Source organism: Callorhinus ursinus, unplaced genomic scaffold, assembly GCF_003265705.2.
Source record: "Callorhinus ursinus isolate GAN/ISIS: 27379988/994484 unplaced genomic scaffold, GSC_fseal_2.0 scaffold12, whole genome shotgun sequence".
Classification (NCBI taxonomy): Eukaryota; Metazoa; Chordata; class Mammalia; order Carnivora; family Otariidae; genus Callorhinus; species Callorhinus ursinus.
The window spans coordinates 41,081,947-41,106,055 of NW_027397074.1; the positions used below are offsets into that span (position 1 = coordinate 41,081,947).

A 24,109-nucleotide genomic window follows, 5' to 3' on the forward strand; every position below is an offset into this window, starting at 1 on the left:
TTTCTACATATCTATTTTTTAAATTTTTTATTGTTATGTTAATCACCATACATGACATCATTAGTTTTTGATGTAGTGTTCTATGATTCATTGTTTGTGCATAACACCCAGTGCTCCATGCAGAACGTGCCCTCTTTAATACCCATCACCAGGCTAACCCATCCCCCTACCCCCTCCCCTCTAGAACCCTCAGTTTGTTTTTCAGAGTCCATTGGCTCTCATGGTTCGTCTTCTACGTATCTATTTATTTATATATCTACAGCTACAATGTCAAATACTTCCCTAGCGCTTCCCCTGTGTCAGGCAGTGCACTTTATATGAATTAACTTAGTTCCCGTAATATTCATGTCCCTGTGATGTATTATTTTTATCTCCATTTTACAGATGAGGAAATTAGACACAGAGAAGTTAAGTAACTTGCCCAAGGTCACACCACTTATATCTATCTGTCTACCTTCGTGTTTACATCCCTTCTCTTTCCTTGAAGGGTGATTCATCCCGCCGATCACAGAGTTTGTTGCTTCTATTTCTTAGTTACCTCTCAACCTGTCTCCTTCTAAGTTCAGGCTTCCTCCCCAGCCACCTGGCCAGCTCCTGATCTGGAATGATTGCAATAGTGTTCCTACAAGTCACTCTGATTTCAACCTCCACTTCCTCTTCCTCCATATTTCACACATTTCCTCAGCACAGGTAGAGTGATCTTTGCAAACAATGTTTCTCCAGGGAGCTGTCCTGAGCACTGAGGGATGTCTGGTAGGTCTGGTCTCAGACCACTAAGTTAACAGAGGCTCCCCTGAGTCATTGGGAAAAAAGAAATGCCCCCCAGACATGTTCAAACATCAGAATTGAGAATCTCTGTTAAAAACCCTACATAAGATCATCTCTCTTAGGGACGCCTACCTGGGTGGCCCAGATGTTTAAGCGTCTGCCTTCGGCTCAGGTCATGATCCCAGGGTCCTGGGATCGATTCCTGTGTCGGGCTTCCGGCTCAGCGGGGAGTCTGCTTCTCCCTCTGCCTCTGCCTCTCCCCCTACTCATGCTCTCTCTCATTACCTCTCTGTATCTCTGTCTCAGATGAATAAATAAAATCTTAAAAAAAAAAATCTCTCTTAAACCTACTTTAAACCCTAAGATGGGTTTTAACAAACAAATATTCAACACATATTCGTTCATCTCTTCCCACGCCGGGCACTGGGCTAGGCGGTGGGGAGGTAGCAGTGAGTAAGGCAGACACAGCTCACCCTCATGAAGCACACTGTCCCCAGGGGATGCCAGATGTTGAACAAATACTCACAGATGTGTTCAATGCTGCACAGGAGAAGGGCAGGTAGGGGGCCCCAGGGGGCCGGAGGGGCCAGGAAATGTTCCCTGAAGGATCTAAGATTTAAGTTACAACCCAGAGGGTGAGCAGGAGGCAAGTGGGCACAGTGGGCAGCAGGGAGAGGCTGAACGTTCTGGGTAGAAGAACCGCCAGGGCACAGTTCCCAAGGAGGAGAAGGCCATGTCGAGTCCCGCAACCAAAAGAAGCATGGCGAGGCCCAGGCAGAGCGGTTTGGGGAGATCGTTCACCAATGTGGAGATAGACAATGGGTTCAGTGTTTGACATGATGACTTGGCGGCACCAAACGCTGAGATGGGATGAAGAGAGGTAGGGGAGGGGCTACAGACGGCTAAAGGGTCAAGGAAAGAATTGTTTTATTTATACATTTATTTGCTGCCTTTATTTATTTATCTGAACAGAGCAAAATATTTCCTTTCTGCTCCCAGCCATCTGTCTTTTGTCCAAGGAGCATGTAGTCAAACTCGGATGGGTGCCCGGAAGTGGGGGAGAGAGAGATAGCATGTTTTCCGTAGGAGGGAAGGAACCAGAAAAGCGGAGGAGGCTGAAGACACAGGAGTGAGGGGCGTCCGTGGGGCGTGTGCGAGATGGGAGACCAAGAGCAGCAATCCTCAGTGATGCCTCAGGTCCTTGCCGGCTCCTGGGGGCAGAATTGGCAGGTAAGTCTTACCAGAGAAATGAATTGTGCCAATTATTCAATGGCCTGCAATTATGAAACACTGGTATGATCGTTGGTACCTGCAGAGGAGGCTCAGGGGAGGCTGTAATTCAAAAATGAGTTGGATTAGTTGAGCTCTTTGATGAGAATCTGATTGACCTCTCCCTTCATTTAGCTGAGCCCCTAGCCACCCCTTAAGTCTCCTTTTAGGAAAATTGATTTCAGTTGCACTTGATGGGCTCTCAACAGCAAAGGCAGAGCCTGCAAGTGCAGAGCTGGAGGTGGGGTTCTCTCTCTTCCCTGCAGAGGAAAGTCCTTCTACCTCCTCCACCTGCTCCTGACTACTGACCCCAAGGACAGCTTTTGGGGATGTTCTCTTCCTTCAAACAGTGGGAGGAGAACCAGATACCCAACACTTCTGTTCCTATTAAAGAAAAGCTCTGCCAACTTTGGTATATTACATTGTGGACGATTTTATGTTCTTGAAACGTATTTATGTAGATGCTGTCAACAAGATAGACTCTGAATTCTTTTTCAAAAGGGAAAGACCGTACTTCTCTGTATCTCACAGCCCTTTGCTGATCTACCTGTTATAAAACTTATCATATCATACTGATTTCTCTTCTTTTCATGTTTATCATCTCCAGTATTCTATAAATTTTCCAAGAGCATAATTTTTTCCAAGATAAAATTCTTGACTCCTCCCTTCCCTTTATTTCTATATCCCATCAGCCACCAAGTGCTATGAATTTTATCCTTTCTAATTTGTATTCTTATGCCAGGGTGACACACGGTGTCTTTCACCCATGCTAACAGATAAAGTTTGGCCGGAATCAGGATTGGGACTAGGAGAAAGGGAGTAAAGCACTCATCTCAGATGCAAAAATTTTAAGGGAATGCCCCTCTCCCCCCGCAAAAAACCCTTCAGTCATCAGCTTAACAATAACCCACAACCCTCGGACCAACTTCTTCAGTCATCAAGATAAATAATATTTTAATGCAATATCTTAAAAAATCAAAATCAGTGTCCAAAAAATCCATTATGAACAAATGCCAAAATTTTAGATAAAGAAGTGCCTTGCTGAGCCATATTAGAGCCTGAGGCAAAAGGAAAACTCAACACTGATCCGATCTTTATTTAAAATTTTGTGTTAAAATGCTATCTTGATGACTGCAGCTTGGCGCCCCGTTAAATTTTGCACCCAAGACAAGTACCTTACCTGCCTGACCCTAGCCCTGTCCCTGCCTGGGGTACTCCTAGATTGTTTAGGACAATATCCCTGACTTGGTTTGAGGTTTAGCAAATGCTGAGGACAGTAAGCTGTCTTCTGTCTATGACACCATCCTTGCCCCTTCTCAGTCTCTTCTTTTAGAGAATGCTTTAGTCATACTAAACCGTCAGGAGGTCCCAAATAGTCTTTGCTTTTTCATACCTCTCTCTGGTGTATATGTTAAGCCGGCTGCTTGGGATGCTCTTCCCCCACTTGATAAATTCCCAATCATTCATCTAACCATCACCTCTGCTTTGAGCCTTCTTTTACATCTCCATTTAGAATTTACCATTTACTTCCTCCTTCCACTTATGTTATAGCACCAAACATACTCCATTGCTACTATTTATTTATTTATTGGTGTATTAGGAACAAATGTTTGTTTTAAATTGGTTCCAGAATACCGTTAGGGAGAGAACTGTCTTTCCATTCTCTCTGAGGGCACAAGCCATTTTTACTTAGCTATTAAAGGCAAGGTGACTCCATAATGTCGGAGGATTTGGGGATAGGCACCCTTTCATTTCCCCATGGACTGTGAGTTCCCTGCAGACAGGGACCACGTCTTTTTCATCCTCTAGTAGGCATATGGTGAGCTTTCAACAATATTTGACTAGACCGCGGACTCAGTGTGCTAACACTGCTTCTATCACCTCAGTCCTACTGGCTGTTGGTGGTAGATGTCCATCAGTGGAACAAAAGTAACAAAACATTACTCTCAAGAGCTATTCAGAGGTGCCTGGGTGGCTCAGTTGGTTAAGTGTCTGCCTTCGGCTCAGGTCATGATCCTGGAGTCCCGGGATCGAGCCCTGTGTTGGGCTCCCTGCTCAGCGGGGAGTCTGCTTCTCCTTCTGCCCCTCACCCTGCTTATGCTCGCTCTCTCTCTCTCAAATAAATAAACAAAATCTTTAACAAAAGAGCTGTTCAAAAGACAAATTTTTTTAAGATTTTTAAAAAATTTATTTTAGAGGAGTGAGAGTGAGAGAGAGAGAGAGAGAGAGAGAGAGAGAGAGCATGAGCAGGGGGAGGGGTGGAGGAAGAGGGAGAAGCAGACTCCCCTGCTGAGCAGGGAGCCCAACTCGGGGTTCCATCCCAGGACCCTGGCATCATGACCTGAGCTGAAGGCAGACACTTAACAGGAAGGTAGCTGGTTAAAGAGAAGCTACCGGGGCGCCCGGTGGCTCAGTTGGTTAAGTGTCTACCTTCGACTCAGGTCATGGTCCCAGGGTCCTGGGATCAAGCCCCGCGTCCAGCTCCCAGCTCAGCGGGAAGCCTGCTTCTCCCTTTCCCACTTCCCCTGCTTGTGTTTCTTCTCTTGCTGTCTCTCTGTCAAATAAATAGATAAAATCTTTAAAATATAATAAAATAAAATAAAGAGAAGCTACCAATCTGTGCTAGTTCTCCCTGAACGGGGGCAGAGTTAATTTGAGGTGAAAGGCTTTGGGAGCATCGGAAAATAATCACTGCACTGCTTTCAGTGGAATTCTTAGGACCAAAAACCTATTCTTTGGAGGAAGGAAAGGGTTAGCAGCTGAGTATTCTCTTTTTCCCTGAGAAGCCACTGGAAAGAAAGGAAGAAAGGAAGGAAAATAAAGTCAGTTGACTCGATCAAATCTCCTTGTAAATATACGAATGATACACCTCCTGGAAAGGAAACAAATGGATACTTATTAATGAGAGAGCAGTTATCTATGAAAAGCTTTTTAGCAGGATGTACCTGGTCAGTCTAGAATGGCTTATGATAAATGAACCTGGAGTCTAAGGCTTTTTGGAAAATGACATGAAAACTATGTAACTATGTGAGTATAAAACTGAGATGTTTTATGACCCAAGTTGTTCTTTTGCTTTAGTGATGACAACCATGACCTAGAGGTCTCATATGTTAAATCTGGACCAGAGCAAATTCTAATGTAGCAAGAAAGGACCCAGAGATCTGCTTTCATGGACCAGGGTCTCCAGCATTCACCTGTCCCTCACAATTACTTGTATTCTTGAAATTATTAGTAACTCTTGTTACTGGGCAAGATCTCTATCTCCTGTGAGTCTGATTTGACAACCTGACCCTTTGTGTTATCTTATCTTGAATATCCAAGTCTTATACACAGTTTATATTTTCTTTGTTTCCCTTAGTTTTTAGAAATATTGCTTTAGGTGAGATATTTGTAAATTCCTTGTGCCTGATACATACTAAAGTACTCAATAGCTATTAGTTTGCCCTCCTTCTTGTTCTTCAGGTATGTAGGCTTGTCTCAGTTATGCTATGGAAAACAGGAGAAAAAGAGGGCCCCATGCAGTAGTGGCATTTGGGATAGAATTGAAAGAGTTCACAAATACAAATGCTCAAGATGAAGGACCTGTTGAATATTTATACAGCCTTCCTTTCCTTTTTGGGGATTTTTCTCCATCAGGAGCTCTTCTCTGCTTGTTCCTAGAGAAGCCCCCAAAAGAAGTCCAGGGCACACTCATGGTAAGGCTGTAAAGGTCATGAGTAGAAGGTCAGTGATCACTCAGGCAGGGTGCCGTTCCTCATTTAATGCTTCTCAGTGTGGAGCACAACTCTCAGGTCTGCAAGCTCAGATACCTGATTTGTTAGTGCCTCAAGACAGAATCCATCTTTTAGGGACAGACTCACATTAACTAACCTCACAGAGGCTGAAGTATACAAACGCAAGCATGCATGTATTTATTTATATGAAAAATAGAGGGAACAGGAGACATCCTTGTCCTCTGGCTGGCACATTCTCTATAAGCAGTCTATTTGGAAAACTAGAGTCAGAAGGTCACTTGGTGAGTAGGCATTCATTCCAAAAAATTTATTTAGTGCCTCCTATGGGTACCAGAAAACTTGCGGAACAGAGGTTACAGCAGTCAACAACACTTACAAATCCCTGCCCAAGGAGGGGGCACATTCCTAAGGAAGATGAGCCAAGGGACAAATAAACAACAGTTAAACACATCTCCAGATAGAGATTAGTCCCACAAAGAAAATAAAACAAGATGAGGAGATAGAATGTACTGGGTGACAAAGGGAAGGCATGTTATTTGGGAAAGTATGACAAGAAAAAGCCAGCCACATGAGCTGGGGCTGGGGAATTAGCAGGTGCAAAGGTCTTGACATAGAGTTGGCAAGTTTCTGGAACAGAGGGAAGGCCAATATGGCTATAGGACAGTGAGTAAGGCAGAGCATAGGAGTGGGCATAGAGTTGCCAACATAGAGTTGGCAAGTTTCTGGAACAGAGGGAAGGCCAGTTGTGGCTATAGGACAGTGAGTAAGGCAGAGTGGTGGGTGACACAGTAGAGAAGGAAAGCAGAGGTCAGTTCTCACAGGGCTTCGAGGGCTATGATTAGGAATTAGGGCACTGTTCTACGTGCAGTTCAAAGCAACTGGATGATTTCAGGCACAGGAGTGACTTCATAAACGATTGTATGGCAGCCGGGTGGACAACAGATGGGAGGGCAGAGAGGAAACAGGGAGACGTGTTAGGAGGCCACTGCAGTGGCCCCAATGGGAGATGATGCCACAGTGAAGACAGAAAAGGTTAAAGAAACATTTTGGGGGTGCTGCTGCTGATGGGGCTACCAGATGTATAGGAAAGGAAAGACTCAAGTATGCCTCCTGGGTTTGGATAGTCAGAAAAGGAGCATTAATGATGCATGTTTTGAATAGTGTAGATACCTGGCTGCATTAGCCTGCTGAATCCCTCTTTATTCCTGCCTCCAAGGCCAGAGGGATGAGTCAGGACCGTCCTTCTCTGGGCACAGCGGGGGTGAAGAGGCACTGTCAGTGCTGCCTTTTGATCCCCTTTTGCTGTGCGTCCCTTCAGTTCATCCAGCCAGTCCTCCTGCATGGCTAACACTGTTTTAGGTCTTGGGACTACAGCAGCAGAGACACAACACCGTTAAACATCAACGGTGCAGCAGGAGAGTTTGTGCTCTGTGGAACAGAGCCACTCCTCATCCCTCCCTTCTCCTCCCCCTTCTGTGAATCTTCTATAAAGCTTTCTTTGGGTCATCCCCTCCACCAATCCACCCTCCCATCCAACCCTTCCACCTCCTTCCTCACTCCACACTGGGCAGAGCCTCAGCAGGCTTCTGCAGTCTGCACCCCCAAGAGCCCTCTGTGGTTTTCCCGCTACCTCCAGCCGTGGACATTCAGCTCTCACGAGTCTTCCCAATCTAACCTGGCAAACCAAAGGTTGATCATCTTGCAGATAGGTGAGGCTGGGTTTTCTTCAGACAAAATCTAAGAGATGAGCCGAGGGACTACCCAAAGCATGGGAAATCACCATGAGTCCATGAAACCAAGGGAATCCTAAAATACCTTTACCTCTGTGTCCTTAAAAAGCCGGTCTCTCTCAGGCTTTTTAATGATCTCCTGCATCACATCAGAGCAGTGACTGGTGCTGACCAGACCTCAGCTCATTTGTAGAATGGGCCCCTCCTAGACACTTGTTCCTGCCCTCTTCTTATTCTCAATAAGAACAACTCACTTTATATTTGCACAACATTTTGCAAGTTAAAACGTGCTTTACCTATTTGGCGAGATCTCACTTCATCTTTAAACAACTGTGAGCAAGCAGACAGTGCGGATATTGACGTGTTTTCTGAACATGTGAATGCCTTGTCTGAAGCCACAGGCCTTTCAGTCTGGTGGTATTTTTACTGTGGTCACATTACCCTTTCACTCAAAACTTTAAAAAAGAGCATGTTCTTTAGTAATCCCCATATCTCTATTAATATATATGTATGCGTGGGGCACCTGGGTGGCTCAGTCGGTTAAGTGTCTGCTTTTGGCTCAGGTCATGATCCCAGGGTCCTGGGATTAAGCCCGGCATCAGGCTCCCTGCTCCACGGGAAGCCTGCTTCTCCCTCTCCCACTCCCCCTGCTTGTGCTTCCTCTCTCACTGTGTCTCTCTCTGTCAAATAAATAAATAAAATCTTTAAAAAAATCTATATATATAAGTATGTGCTATATCTACCATGGAAAATGCCCATAATCTGAATGTATGTTGCCCATGCTTGCCTTTCTCAAAGATATATTCCTGGAAACTATCTAATAAAGAGGATTCAAGTTTCCCACAGAAAAATGTAATCTCTGAGAATTATGTTGCCAATGACCCGTTATCAGTTGAATCACAGATTAGAATCAGAGTGTGTTCGAAAAGCCGTGTTTGATCAGGTAGAAACTTCTAAAGCAATCTGATTCATGGCTTAAAATGATAAATAATGGAATTTTAGAACGAGAAGGCACTGTGAGGTCATCTAAGGCAGTTCGTTTATTTTGCAGATAAGGACCCTGAGACCCACAGAGGCAAAATGAATCCCACAAGTTTATGTATATAGCTAAGTCAGGGAAGGGCCTGAGACCAGAAGGAAGCATCTGGCTCTTGCCTGGCCCTCTTTCCACCACTCCACTTGTCTCTATTTTAAAAGTCCTGATTCTACTCACATTGATCATTTGAAGAATCCCAATGTGGGGAGGGGGGGTAGGGCGGGGGAGGTTCTTGTCTCAACTCCTGGTTCTTTTTTTATTTTATTTTTTTTAAAGATTTTTTAATATTTATTCATTTGAGACACGAGATACAGAGAGAGAGAGAGAGAGAGCATGAGCAGGGGGAGAGGCAGAGGGAGAGGGAGAAGCAGGCTCCCCGCTGAGCCGGGAGCCCGATGTGGGGCTTGATCCCAGGACCCTGGGATCATGACCTGAGCCCGAAGACAGACACTTAACCATCTGAGCCACCCAGGCCCTCCCTGGTTCTTTTTTTAAATCTTTTTTTTTTTTTTTTTAAGATTTATTTATTTGAGAGAGAGAGCATACACGTGCACCCGAGCACTGGAAGGGGCAGAGGGAGAGAATATCCAAGCAGACTCTGTGCTAAGTGAGGAGCCCGAAGTGGGGCAGTTCTCGCAATCCATGAGATCAGGACCTGAGCCAAAACCAAGAGTGCGACACTTTAATTGACTGAGCCATCCAGGCACCCCCGTTTTTCAAATCTTGAGATATAAATTACATATAGAGGTTTTAAGCAAATGGTTTGATGAATTTTAACAAATGTACACATCTTAAAAGACATTGCTAGGAGTTGAACTGGTAGGGAATAGGGTAGATATATTATTCTGAGAGTTCCAGTTTCTCCACAACCTCACCAACATTTGTACACTCAGTCTTTTAAATTTTAACCGTCCTAGGGATGTATAGTGCAATCTCATTACAGTTTTAATTTATATTTCCCTGATGATTAATGATGTCGTCCATCTTATTATGACCAATATACTGTTACATGTATGTAGAATAATTTAGAAATTCAACCAAGTGAATAAACAAGCTGAAGAATTATAATTTTTTTAGTTTCCTTAGAATTGAGGGCTTCCACAGAAAAATCTGGACATTCTGGTTTTCTTTTCATGAAGTCTCCAGGCAAGATTCAGCTGATGATTTCTTTTCTGTCAACAAATTATTTGTAGCAAGCAGATATATTCAGAAGTATGCCATTAGCAATTCTTTCTAAAGCAGATGTCCCATCAGTTAAATATTTGATGATTTTAGTAAGGACATTAGCTATAAAAATTTAAGAGGGCATCAGTGGGGTATAGGGAAAGTGTGGCCTTTGAAGTCATTGAGAATTAGATTTTGATCCTGGCTCAAGTTTCAGTTCTCTCACCTTAAAATGAAGACAAGTATACCTACTCTGTTCATTTTTTATGGATACTCTAACAAATTATACAACTTAAAATGAATTTACATTTCTGGAGGTCAGAAATCCAAAATGGGTCTCACTGAGTTAAAATCAAGATGGCAGCACGGCTGCATTACAGCTTCTAGAGGCTGCTTCGGTTCCTTGGCGGGCGGCCCCTTTCCTTTTCATTCATGGCTTAACAGGTGTTCTCCGTTCTCTCGGGGTCCTGGGAGCACAACTGGCCACAATAATAGCAACCAAATAGCATTTCCCTGGCGTAAGCCCCAGCCTGCGGAATTATAGGGCCTCCAAACCTCACCTGCATCCCCACCAGAGCCTTTCAGTTCCAGTGGTGACCTGAGGCAACTCACACGCCATCCCTGCGGCAGAGCACATTGCTAACTGCCGCGGCAGAGCACATTGCTAACTGCCGCGCCCCAGCAGTGGACCCCGCCTGTGCTCCCTCGCACCCGGCACCTCCCTCCCTCCTCTGCTGATGTGCTCGCAGCCTCGCGAAGCCTGTGACACTAGGGCCAAGCCCCGGGCCAAGCCCTGAGCCACGCCTCAGTCAGACCCAGGCACACCTAACCTTCTGGAGGTCTCCACCTCTGTTATCTGCTGGGGGCCCCCAGGATGGGGTTTACTCTGTCACTGCTGTCGCCCACATGCCAGTTCTGCAGGACTGTGTGGCTCATCCAGGCCACTGAAGTCACTGAAGCCATACCTCACTGCTGTCCCCTCGTCCACCCCTCTGACCACACTGTGCAAGTCTCCAGAGCACCGTTCCTCCCCGCCCTGGCTGTACGGGTGCACGTCTATTACAACAACCTCCAACAGATGGCAGTCTAGAGCCTTGAGGAAGCGATGCTTTGCTTTATTTTTAGTTGACACACATTACATTAGTTTCAGGTGTACAACATAGTGACTCAACTTCTCTACATACTATGCTATGCTTATGAGTGTCGCTACCATCTGTCCCCATACAACGCTATTACAATGCGATTAACTAGGGATGTCTTTTCTAATTCACAAAAAGTTACCGGAGGGACTAGCAGCAGGGTTCCTGCCTCGGAAGGGCCTTCACAGCGTATTACTCCGCTCTTGAAACATGTGAGACGGATGCAGCCCTGCGGCTCCTATGCTTTCCAGTCCTGATGTCAGCCCAGAGGATCCGGAGAGCAAGTGCTAGGGTCAAAGAGCATGAAGGTGCCCAACACGTGCTTCCACCCAGGCTAAAGGAGAGGAGTGCCCCTGCCCTGCTGCCCCCGAGTACCACCAGGCCCTCTCGGTCCCTAGAGAAGAGAGCTTCTGGCTGGACTGCGGGCCGGAGGATGCCTCGCACTCTCGCTTTCTGCCCTGCCCCCAGCTGCGGGAGGTGCTACCTCTCAGATGTATCAGGGTCAGGGGCTGGTTTTCTGTGCCCAAGGCAGCAGAAGTTTCCTCTTTTCTGCTCCGTGACTCCATAAGGCATTGCCACCAAGGGGGGTGCCTGTACAGGCCTTAGAGAGTGACATTCAAGGGTCCCTCAGGTGGCCTCAAATGTGCTCAGAGTGAAACCAGAGGCATGAGAAAGCTCAGGCTGCCTATTTGGATAGAATGAGTCACACAGAGCAGAGGGTGTGAAATATTAAACGGTTCAGCCCGGAGCACTCTGATAGTTTAAATGCTAGTCACTACCCCAGGAAGCGGGGCTGCACTGGCGGAGGGGGGGGGGCAGGAAGTCGCAGACACTGAGGCTTGGGTGACCAGAGCAATGGAGAGTGTCACCACAGACATAACAAGTTGTCCGTCGCCAGTAATGTCAATTAGTGGTTGCGTGGGTCATTGGAACAGGTGACTCCAGAGGAAGATGATTTCTGTGAAGGACCCCAGTCTTGTGTGGGGAATGAGCTGGTTCGTGACTGATAAAGAAATTAATGATGAAGTTAATGGTGAAATTAGTGATGAATCGGCCATGAGTGGCAACTCAGCAGACATCAGCAAAGAGATTCCTACAATGGAAAAACCTTCCAGACCTTCTTCCTCCTTTCTTCCTGGAACTAGGAGCTGATGCAGGGGTCCCTGCACACGGTGCACAACATGCACATGCTCAGTGAAAGCCGGGGTTCTATGAGGTTCCTCAGTCTTCTTACATCATATACATTGTTGTCAGAGAGCAATTTTAGGGAGATGCCCGTGTTCTCGATTTCCTAGCTTTTTCTCTGAAAAGTCTCAGCTATTCCACCACTGCTTTCTGGAAAGATTAAGGCTATCACAGTGATATAAAGAAGAATAATGGTAATAATGGTATAATAATATCCGACTAACATCTATACCTTAAAATCTTTCCTATGCATTATCCCATCTGAAGCTATCAGTATTAGGATGCTGTGGAGAAAAATAAATAAAAGTTTTGGTAAAGTACTTAGTAAATAATTAAATACCAGTAATTCATCCCAGTATTCTTTAAAAAAACAAAACAAAACAAAAAAACCAATACTTTTTACGTTAAAAAAACATGAAATACTTAGGGGTAAATTTAACAAAATCTGTGCAAGAGTTAAACTCTGAAAATTAAAATATTGTTAAACTGATAAAACTTAAATAAATGAAGATGCCATATTCATGCACTGGAACACTCGTTAATGTTGACATATCATTTCTCTACAAGTTGATTGAATATTTCAACAGAATCCCAATCAAAAGTCTACAAACTGGGGCACCTGGGTGGCTCAGTTGGTTAAGTGACTGCCTTTGGCTCAGGTCATGATCCCGGGGTCCTGGGATCGAGTTCCACATCCCCATGGGGGGCCTGCTTCTCCCTCTCCCTCTGCCGGCCACTTCCCCTGCTTGTGCTCTCTCTCTCTCTAAGAAATGGATAAAATCTTAAAAAAAAAATCTACAACTGATTCCAAAAGTTATATGGAACTGCACAGGATCTAGAATAACAAAAATGACTTTGAAAAAAAAAGTTGAAGTACCGAGACGTTCTGATTTGAAGCGGTAATGTCAAGCTACAGTTAATCAAGACAGTACGTTACTGGCATATGCATTCATGCTGGTAGCATTCTCAGGGAAAGTAGCCTTACGTGACTGTAAGGGCTTTCACCATAAATAAGCCACCATAAAAATCTGTTAACATCAGTCCTCCCTTTAAATTGTCCTTCTGTCTTTTAAAAACGTTGCAGTGCTAAACTGGAAGGAGCAGAGCAATGGTTTCAAAGCAAGTGGATAGAAAGGGCTTCTAAAGGCTCCTTAGGCGGGAACAAAGAGCGGAAATTGACATTCAATTGCACCAACTCCTTCACAGCGTCATTTTATAACAGTGGCCTTTTTCTTGACCTTTTAGCCAATACACAGAGTCCTGCTTCTCCTGGGGGGGCCCCCCCCCCCCCCCCACCCCACCTCATGCCATCTCACCCCCTGGCAGGAAACTTTACCCAGGAGATTTTTTTTTCCCTTATCCTTTTAACAACGGTGTAATTAGCACATTATCTAAAAGGTTAAGAACCACCTACATTTTTATTGTTTTCCAAAAGAACAAGCCAGGTACAATAGTTAATTTTTGTTGCTTGTCTGCTGGCTATGAGGTCATACTACCTTACTTCAAAGTCACACATTTGTAGGTTAATGGTGACTCCCTCGCTTCAAACAAGTAAAAGTAGTTTGTACTTTTTGTCATTTTTGCTTTTTTGGCTTATTTGATATTGCCTAAAAACACTGATGGTTACGTGCTAATGGGCAAGTTCCCTTACCCCAAGGAAGGTCATACATATGAAACAGATTGAGGCTTGAGGATGAGAAGAAAGGGCTCCCTCAACTGTGAACCCCAAGATGCAGAGGTCAGGGTAGAGAAGATTCCTTAGGACATTCTGGGGCTGCAGTCAGTAACCTTCTGTAGACCCAGCCACCCTGGCCATGATGTGTGTGTTTACACCTGAAGAGCTATGTCATTAAAGGACTCTAGTGTTGGCCTGGAGCACCCAGAGGCATGATGGTAGACCAGCAATTATGAGCTCATCCATGGTTCAGCTCATCAAAACCTTTTACTTGGATGGCCAGGGATCATATCAGATGATGGGGTCAACAGATTCCAGTGGTGAAATCGGCCTTGTCACCACAGATGATCAGACAGTGGATGGAAAAAGGGCAGCAGATGACTGTTTGGCCCATTTGTAGGGATCATTTTTACCCCAGACAGGAAGCTTTGAAAATGTTTGGGGTGATAGTTTAAGGGATATTATCAGTGGGTTTGTAAATCATATCAAAAACAATTGTGTATTTATAAGAAAATAAATTAAAATGGTTTTCAATTGACTATTAACAATAACTAAATATCTAAACGCAATAAATTTCGTTGATTTTGTAAGGATGTTTCATAAGATGCTGTCCTAACCATAGATGCTGGTAGGCTGGTGGAAGTGTCACTTTTTGAGAGGATTTAAATGTTGGAAGCATTTGGGGCTCCTGGCTGGCTCAGTCAGTTGGGCTTCCAACTCTTGGTTTCAGCTTAGGTCATGATCTCAGGGTCATGGGCTCAAGCCCTGCATCCCACTCACCTTGGAGTCTGCTTGTCTCTCTCCCTCTGCTCCTCTCCCGATCATGCTTGTGAGCACGCTTTCTCTCTCAAATAAATAAATACATAAATCTTTGAAAATAAGGGTTGGAAGCATTTGGGGCACCGGGCTGGCTCAGTCAGTAGAGCATGAGACTCTTGATCTCGGGGTTATGAGTTCAAGCCCCACACTGGGTATAGAGATTACTAAAAAATAGCATGTTAAAAATAAATAAGTAAATAAACATTGTAAACATTTGTGAGTGGCGCTAAGAGAGTACCTGGGGGATACGCAAGATGACTGACTGGCTTCAGAGGCCCAGGCACAATATAGGTCACCACCAGGTAATGCTCTAGTTAACAACCCAGATCAGTATACCCGGACGGAGCCTTAAATTCCAGTTCCAACAGTCCGTCCCCACTGATGGCCAGCTGCCCTTCCATTCATTGCCATGATAAATATCTATCAACTGGCCTTTCTATCTCAGCTATTGGTCTGGAGATAAAACCCTCAGCAAAGTCCTGACTGATGTGGGAAACAAAGGCAGAAGAAAAATTATTAAATTTCCTTACTACTTACAGCCGATGGGCAAGTCCTTGAAATAGGCAGAGTGACATTCCTCTAGGGACTCAGCTGCCTCGATGTTAATACCTTGCTGAGGGCAAAAGACAATCCAGGATTCTGTAAGTCTACTTTAACATATAGAAATTCCTTTGGAAGCTCGCTTTTTCTTTATCCCCCCCCCACCCCCTCCAGGAGACATGTTAGGAATCATCCTCCAAGCATACGGCCCACTGATATACATCTGAAGGGTCTCATGACTGAGAGTTTACTAAACAGTAGTAAATGACCTTTCCTCACAATAGCTAGGCCCCTCAGGGTCCTTGAAAACTTGTTTCCAAAATACCTTGGAAGTTTGTTCTGTCCCTACCCCCCTCCCAACTTGAAAGTCTATAATGGACCACTCCTCATGACCCCAGTGCTGCTCTTTCTGCCCACGGGTCCTGCCCACGGGCTTTCATAAAACCATCTTTTTGCACCAAAGACGTCTCAAGAATTCTTTCTTGGCTGTCGGCTCTGGACCTCAACAACACTACTCCAAAAAAAAAAAAAAAAAAAAAAAAAACCACGTCAGGGATGGTGAGAAATTATCTCTTTTGAAGCTGAAGCCAATAGGAGTTGCTGTTGGGTTGGATTGAATTTGGTGATGGAATCTGGGAGAAAGAGTATAGAATGACTCTACAGTGTTTGACCTGAGCAACTGGGTAAATACAGATGCTTTTTATGTAAATGGGTAAGACTTGAGGAGGAGCAGGCTTTGAAGGGAAAGGTAAGAGTTACTGACAGGCTAAACTTGAGACAACTGTTAGATGATAGTGGAGATATCAAATGGGCAGCTAGATATGGAGGCTGGGGCTGAAGGAGAGGTCAGGGATGAGATATTAATTTGGGAATCATAGTGTATAGATGGTATCCAAAGCCACTGGGCTGGGAGAGATCACGTAGGGAGTGGGCTTGGCTAGAGAAGATGTCCATGGCCCAGCACTCCCCAGTGAGGGATCATGAAGGTGAGGGGGAGTTCAGCCAAGACTAAGGAGAGGCCAGGGAAGTCAGAGGTAAGTCAGAAGAGTGCAATCCAGAGACGAGAGGGTTTCAGCAAGAAGTAGAGCGTGACCAACCCTGGCAATTACAATCAAGATCGATGAGGACTGTGAGTCAACCGAACATTGGATTTGGCAACATGAGGGAAAAGAGTTTTTCAGGGCACATAGTGGAATAAAACCTGATGGGAAAGAAAATGGGAGGAGAGCAAGTAGAGACCGTGAATATAATCAACTCTTGAATTTTCCTCTGAATAGAAGCAGAGAAATCAGACAAACTGGAGGTGATCTGGGGCCAAAGGGTGGACTTTTTTAAAAATGGGAGATATTGTAGCATGTTTATTTGCTGATAGGAATGATTCAGTAGAACAGAAAAAAGTGATGATGCAAGAGTCCAGATGAATCCCAAAACAAATAACCCAGTTACTCAAAGCTTTTGGATTCCAGGATGTATGCTGCCTTCCTTCCTCAACCGCTTCATTAATACCTGGGGTGTAAATTGGTAAGGGTCCCAGATCTGGAGCAGATAGATGACAACAACAGGTAATACATGTACTTGGATGTTCAAATTTCTCTTCTAAACTATTACCTCATTATATCTTGACATTTAACAACAGGATTTTACATTTACATTTACATTCTTCAATCTTTTTTTCTAAATCTTAAAACAAGAAAAAGTGAATTGGACCAGTTGGGTGGATAACTCAGGTTTCAATAGCGACACCTAGTGGCAGTAAATAGCACCAGCTAAAAAGAATTGAATTTCTGACAAGCCGGTTTTCCCTTTTTTTCTTCCTCAGGGTAGTTGCAACTGTATTGTATTAAATAAACATCCCTAAAGTTTCTTAAAGTGGTCCGAGGAGGGACATCTCCAGAAAAGGGAAAAATCTACTTGCCTGGTGGATAGGATGGGGGTTCAGAGTCATAATTTAATTTGAGTAACAAGGACAAACTTCAACTTCTGAGCTTAAACGCTCTTTGAGTAATTTTGGGGTGTTGGGTTCTCCCCTGACCTGAATTTTCTGAGGAGTGGTTTGGTCTGTTACATACAATTGTTTTGCTGAATAAACTGAAGGGAGGGTTGGAGTAGACTCTAGTCAACAGAAGGTCTCACCTTACGACTTTGAACTATGGTGTAAGGGCAGTCACTGGTGCTCACGTCCAATGAATTTTTGTTGACTCTTAATTTATAGCTTTTCCCAAGACCCCTAGAAGAGGGCTACAGTGAGTTGTATTTTATTTTTTTAAAGATATATTTATTTATTTGAGAGAGCATGCATGAATGAGCGGGGCAGGGAGGGGGCAAAGGGAGAGAGAGAATCTTAAGCAGGCTCATGCCCAGGATGGAGCTCGCTTGGGGGCTCAATCCCAGGACCCCAAGATCATGACCTGAACCGAAATCAAGAGTCGGTCCCTTAACTGACTGAGCCACGCAGGCCCCCCGCCACAGTCAGTGTTAAAGACAGCTTTAAATTTCATCTTTTTGCCAATAGCTTGATGCTGCCGAATGTCCTCAAGAATCTACAATTCCCCAGATGCGAGAGCTCATGCAAGTTCATTAGTGTCACAGGCACATCACATTCTCAGTCTTTATTTTAAATAATGAAAAGAATAAACTGGGCAAATAGATGAAAACATTCAAAATGATAAAGGGAGAAACACAGCTGAAAAAATGTTTCTACCCCGAAGTATTTACCATAATAATATCACAAAAGATTATGACACATATGGGAATATTACAGGGATTAGGAGAGAAATAAAATTCATGGATTGGGCTTACAAATCAACTTCTCATTTGGATTCTGAGGCAACAAACAAACAAACAAACAAACAAAACAACCAAAAACCATGAGGCAAAGCGCCGGTAACTGTAGATTTGCAGTCATTTGGTTTTCAAGTACTTTGTGAAAACAGATTTCTTCCCATCCTATTCCAGCCTGGTATGTATTTTCGTATTAGCTTTGTTCTTGGCACTTTGAATGTGTAAGGAAAAATTTGTGTTTGGTTGGAAATTATACATTGTTTATACTCTAGAGGACACCCTTCTGGATATTATGTGATTCCAGTGACATGGAAGCCATTTTGTAACTTCGTAAATTGTAGATTCCTGAGAGCAACGCAGAATAATTCCTGTGTATAGACATGCAAATTCCATCCGGTCTAGTAGAGGTTCAATTGACTTCCTTCTCCAACAGGGAAAGGGGTCAGTTTTGCCTCTATTTGTGCATTCATGTCAATATTCCTACTCTTTAAAGAAATTTCATTTTTTCAACTTCCCCTTTAAAATGGTTGTGAGACTCTTCCCAATTTCATGAATAAAATAACACATTTTCAGTTTATATCTTTATTTATGTCATGATTCTACCTTACTTTGAAAATATCATTTTTGAAGTTACCAAATTATTTTGAAAATAATCTTTGAAAATTATCATGGTTTCTATCTTTTTTTCCCTAAAAGTTCTTATGTTAATTCTATTTTATATTGCCTTACTATATTTTATGTAGTTTTTAAGTTGCCCTTAAACTCTTTATGAAGTTAGGGTATAAATGAATAGAGTAAGTGCTTAACAATCAAAATTTTTGTTTGTTTGCTTGTTTCTTTAACAAGCAAAATGCTCAGGGGATCTCTAAAGTTCTTTCTTTGATGTTCTATTCATCTGGGAACAGGAACTTCCGGGTAAAGCTTTTTGTCCAATATGACTTTTTTTAGTCTGGTAAAATATATAACATACAATTTGCCATTTTAATAATCTTTTAAGGCATATGCTTTTTTTAAAGGAGGGTATGATAGTTCCTTGATAAAATACATTGATCCAGGTGACAGTGATGTCTTAGCCATGTCCCAGAATTTGATCCCCCCCGATTTGCCACTGGGAGGCTCCACCAGCCCACATTCATGATTTGGGACAAAGGGCATTAATACCATGATGCGGTTGGGTAGAGAGAGCTTGGATTACCCCACTTCCTATTGTCACTGTTGGAAACCACAAATGCTTGATTTAAATAAATTTTTGAAGACAGAATTCAGCTATGAAATTTCCTGTGATAACCATGCTTCCTGTGACAACAATTGGGGGGGAACTAATCAGAGTAATCAACTTCATGCAGGAAACTTGTGATATATGCTGACCCTTGGTTTTGCTTAAGGAAGTTGGGAAAAAATGAGGGAGGGACCAGCTTGCCATTGGCCAGAATTTCAGTCATCTGTATAACTCAGGACAGAAAACAAGTCTTAGTGGTTTTAGAAAAGACTCTGTTTTATGATCTGTCAAAACTGAAGGTGTTTTGATTGCCTGGGACAGACCCTTCATCATTGTCGTCATCATTGTCATTATTATTTATGAAGAAACTAGAGTGTCAGGACACTCTGAGACACAGGATGGACAAAGGATGCTACTATCGTTTTCTCGTTGACAAAATCCAAGACTGAACTTGACTCCGAGGTCATCTGCACCTCTGCCTGAAGGAGCATGTCTTAATTATCCAAATAGTCCAGAGCACCAGAACCCGGGGCATATGGGGGCGGGTCACAAAGGGATGGGGCTGTCCCCACTCCAGGCCACCGAATCTGCCAAGGGGAGCCGGCCACTGTTCCAAAAAGGGAAGGTGTTCTGAAGGCTTTCATTGCTTCTTTGGGACAGAAAATGTGAACTAGAAGCACTCAGTCATAACTCTCAGAGACAATGATGGGTGAGATTTTTTTTTTTCCTTAATAGAAATATTTTTTTAAATAACCAGTACAGTTTTTTAATAGAGACATTCTTCATAGGAAAATTGCAAACATTACAAATTCCCTTCTGAAGAACAAACTCATAGTCTGTGTTCTGGGAAGGTACACATAGATGCTGACAATACTTCCTTTGAGAAAAATAGGTAACAGTTGGTTAAATGTCTGCCTTCGGATCAGGTCATGATCCCAGAGTCCTGGCATGGAGCCCCACGTTGAGCTCTCAATGCTCTCTGCTCAGCGGGGAGTCTGCTTCTCCCTCTCCTTCTCCCTCTGCCTGCAGCTCTGCCTACTTGTGCTCTGTCAAATAAATAAATAAAATCTTTTAAAAAAATAAAAAGAAGGGGCGCCTGGGTGGCTCAGTCGTTAAGCGTCTGCCTTTGACTCAGGTCATGGTCCCAGGGTCCTGGGATCAAGCCCCACATCGGGCTCCCTGCTCAGTGGGGAGCCTGCTTCTCCCTCTCCCACTCCCCCTGCTTGTGTTCCCTCTCTCACTGTGTCTCTCTCTGTCAAATAAATAAATAAAATCTTTAAAAAAAAACAGACCAATAATCTAAGAAAATTTAAAAAATAAATAAATAAATAAATAAATAAATAAATAAAAGAATTCTATCCCAAAGAAGTAATTTTAAAGATGGAAGAGTTTATGCACTAAGATGTTCTATGCATCATCATCCATATTAATGAAGGAAAAATTAACATAGCCTAAGTGAAAAAGAGCATTTGCTTATTCAAGAAAACACTAAAGGGTTATTAGAAATTTCTACAATTAAAGGTACCTGGGTGGCTCAGTTGGTTGGGCGGCTGCCTCCAGCTCAGGTCATGATCTCTGGGTCCTGGGATCGAGCCTAGCGGGGAGCTTGCTTCTCCCTCTGCCTGCTGCTCCCCCCTGCTTGTGCTCTCTGTCAAAAAAATAAGTAAAATCTTTAAAAAAAAAAGAAATTTTTACAAATATATATGATATCATAGAAAGTGCTTATTATAAAACAAGTGAAAGGATATAGAATTATAAATGGAATATGATTAAAGTTATTTTAAAAACATTATGTATCAAAAAATAACACAAAGGAAATCAATTAAATAGTAATGGGAGTTGTGTTTGTTAGAAATTTAAGTGATTTTTTTCTTTCTTTTACTTTTATTTTCCTGTTTTCTTTGTGATAAAAATAAAATACTATTTTTTTAAAACTAAGATCTCAGGGTGCCTGCCTGGCTCAGTTGGAAGAGTGTATGACTCTTGATCTCTGGGTTGTGACTTTGAGCCTCATGCTGGGTATAGAGATTACTTAAAAAATAAAAGTAAAACTTTTTTAAAAATTTAAAAACTAACACCTTTTTTTTTAAAGATTTTATTTATTTATTTGAGAGTGAGTGAGAGAGAGAGCACAAGCAGGGGCTGGGGGCAGAAGCAGAGGGAGAAGCAAATTCCCCGCTGAGCAGGGAGCCCAATGCGGAACTCGATCCCAGGACCCTGGGATCATGACCTGAGCTGAAGGCAGACGCTTCACTGACTGAGCCACCTGGGAACCCCTAAAAACTAACATCTTATCTTTGTTTAGCATTTTCATGTTACAAATGTCTTTCATAAACTGCGTATCATACTTACAAATGCAGTGATCCTAGGCAATAAGTAGGGCAGAAAATATTAGTCCCAAATTACAGAAGAAGAAATTGAGGTTCAATGATTTGTCCAATATTACATTTGTCCACGAGTCTGCATAATGGATGCATGAAAAGTAAATAATGTTTTTAAATGCCCATGAGGGGCTCCTGGGTGACTCAGCGGGGTAAGTGTCTGCCTTCGGCTCAGGTCATGACCACAGGGTTCCGGGTTGAGTCCCCGAGTTGGGCTCTCTGCTCAGGGGAGAGCCTGCTTCTCTCTCTCCTGCTCCCCCTGCTTGTGCTCTCTCTCTCTTCAAATAAATAAATAAAATCTTCAAAAAATAAAAATAAAAAATAAATGCCCATGAAACTTCATTTCAAAATACCACCACATCCATGATTTCCTTATGATTAAACCTATGTCTATGAAGCTATTTGGACTGTCATCAAACAGGAAATGGAACGATCTTATTAATAACCACTAATTTCAGTGGCAAGACTTATGTGAACAAAGAGCAACCTCAACAAACAATTCAACATTGTGGGCTCTAATGTCTTATTTAATTTTCTCAACTTTATATGATGGGTGTAATTATTCCCATTTAAGAGGCAAGGAGGCTGAGGTCAAGACAGGTTAAGCAATTGCCCAAGTTTGTACAGCTGATAATTGGCAGCTGCAATTTGATGCTAGATCTTTTGACTCCAAGCTCAGAGGTTATTTTGTTACATCATAGCTGCCCATCACAGCCACATATCCTCTCCTCTCTTCTAAAATACTAGCACATCTCAGGGTGCCTCGGTGGCTCAATTGTTAAGCATTTGCCTTCAGCTCAGGTCATGATCCCAGGGTCCTGGGATCGAGTCCCACATTAGCCTCCCTGCTCAGTGGGAAGCCTGCTTCTCCCTCTCCCACTCCCCCTGCTTGTGCTCCCTCTCTCACTGTGTCTCTCTCTCTGTCAAATAAATAAATAAAATCTTTTTTTTTTTTTTAAAGATTTTATTTATGGGGCACCTGGGTGGCTCAGTTGGTTAAGCGACTGCCTTCGGCTCAGGCCATGATCCTGGAGTCCCAGGATTGAGCCCCATATTGGGCTCCCTGCTGAGCAGGGAGTCTGCTTCTCCCTTTGACCCTTCCCCCTCTCATGTTCTCTCTCTCATTCTCTCTCTCTCTCTCTCACATAAATAAAATCTTAAAAAAAAAGATTTTATTTATTTATTTGACAGAGAGAGACATAGCGAGAGCAGGAACACAAGCAGGGGGAGTGGGAGAGGGAGAAGCAGGCTTCCCACCGAGCAGGGAGCCCGATGTGGGACTCGATCCCGGGACCCTGGGCTCATGACCTGAGCCGAAGGCAGACGCTTAACGACTGAGCCACCCAGGCGCCCAATAAATAAAATCTTAATACATAAATAAATAAATAAATAAAATACTAGCACATCTCTTTCCATTATCCAGGCTAATTGCTCTCTGTTGAGGATTATTCCCCTTATCACTGAGGCGGACTCGGCGCCCAAGATGGTTCTGGCATTGGGAAAACAGACTGAGAAGAGTATGACCAGCATTTCCTGCTGATCTCTTTGGTGTGGGGCTTGAAGACCTGAACTAATGGCTCCAGGAGCTGCTCCAGGCTTTTTCATGCTACCAAGCTCTTTAGAGAATCTACTCACTATCTCTGTTATCATCCATGACCTTCTTCACTGGGGGCCTCACTTACAGAGCATATCAGGACCTAAAAAAGAATTTTTAATATGTTTCAATTATTTAAAAATTACTAAGTAGTAACAAATAATAAAGAATAATTGCTAATTACTAATTTATAATCAAATACAAATTTTTAATGTTTAATTTAGTTACAAAAGTAATATTTGGGGGGACTCCTCCAAACTCAGGAGAATCAGTGTGTAGATAGGGTGGAATCTAACTGGAACAGCAATAAAACTGTTTCACAGACAAAAAAAAAAAAAAAGTAATATTTGTTCATTAAAAGTACAAGCCAAATGTATAACACCAAATATTAATCCTCTCCAACTTTTCTCCATTCTTCACACCTGCGGTAACCGAAGTTAATAGTTGATGTAGAACCTTATAAATATGCACAAATATGTATAGGTTACTTCGTGGTTTGATATTTACAAATATAGGATCATGGTGTACATATTGCCCAGCAGTTTGATTTTTTTCCCATTTAATTATATTTCATATATATCTCTTCAGGTCAGTGGATATATTTGTTTGGATATAAGTTTAGTTGCTATAACAAAGGGATTACAAATTACGGAAACTTAAATGAAACCAAGTTTATTTATCTAGTCAACCTGACTCAGCTAACACAGCTATTTTAACTATGCTCCATGAGCATAAGCATGAGTTAAAGTAAACATACTAGAAATGTATGGAAAGATAAAAGTCCTCAGCAGAGATATAGAAGCCATGTAAACTTCAGAACTAAAAAATATAGTATCAGAAATTAAAAATTCACAGGATATGCTTAATGTCAGGATGGAGAAAAGAACCAGTGAACTTGAAAGTACATCAATAGAAATCATCTACTCCAAAGAGCAGAGGAAAATAAGACTGAAAAAAAAAATAAACAGATTCAGAAACCTGTCAAAAGGTTGAACACGTTTCCTTGAAGTCCCAGAAGAAGAAGTGAAAAATTTGGCTTAGACAAAAATTTTGAAGGAAAAAGATGGCTGAAAAC

General features: G+C 42.9%; 1 long non-coding RNA gene across 1 annotated transcript; it reads right to left on the bottom strand.

Annotated features, from left to right (window-relative positions):
* Positions 1-1,722: 1,722 nt before the first annotated feature.
* On the bottom strand, positions 1,723-23,134 carry LOC141373796 (uncharacterized). Its single transcript, XR_012380120.1, has 3 exons — positions 23,076-23,134; positions 20,585-20,707; positions 1,723-1,979 (listed from the first exon to the last, which is right to left on the bottom strand). It is a non-coding gene; the product is annotated as an uncharacterized lncRNA (long non-coding RNA).
* Between the last annotated feature and the right edge of the window lie 975 nt (positions 23,135-24,109).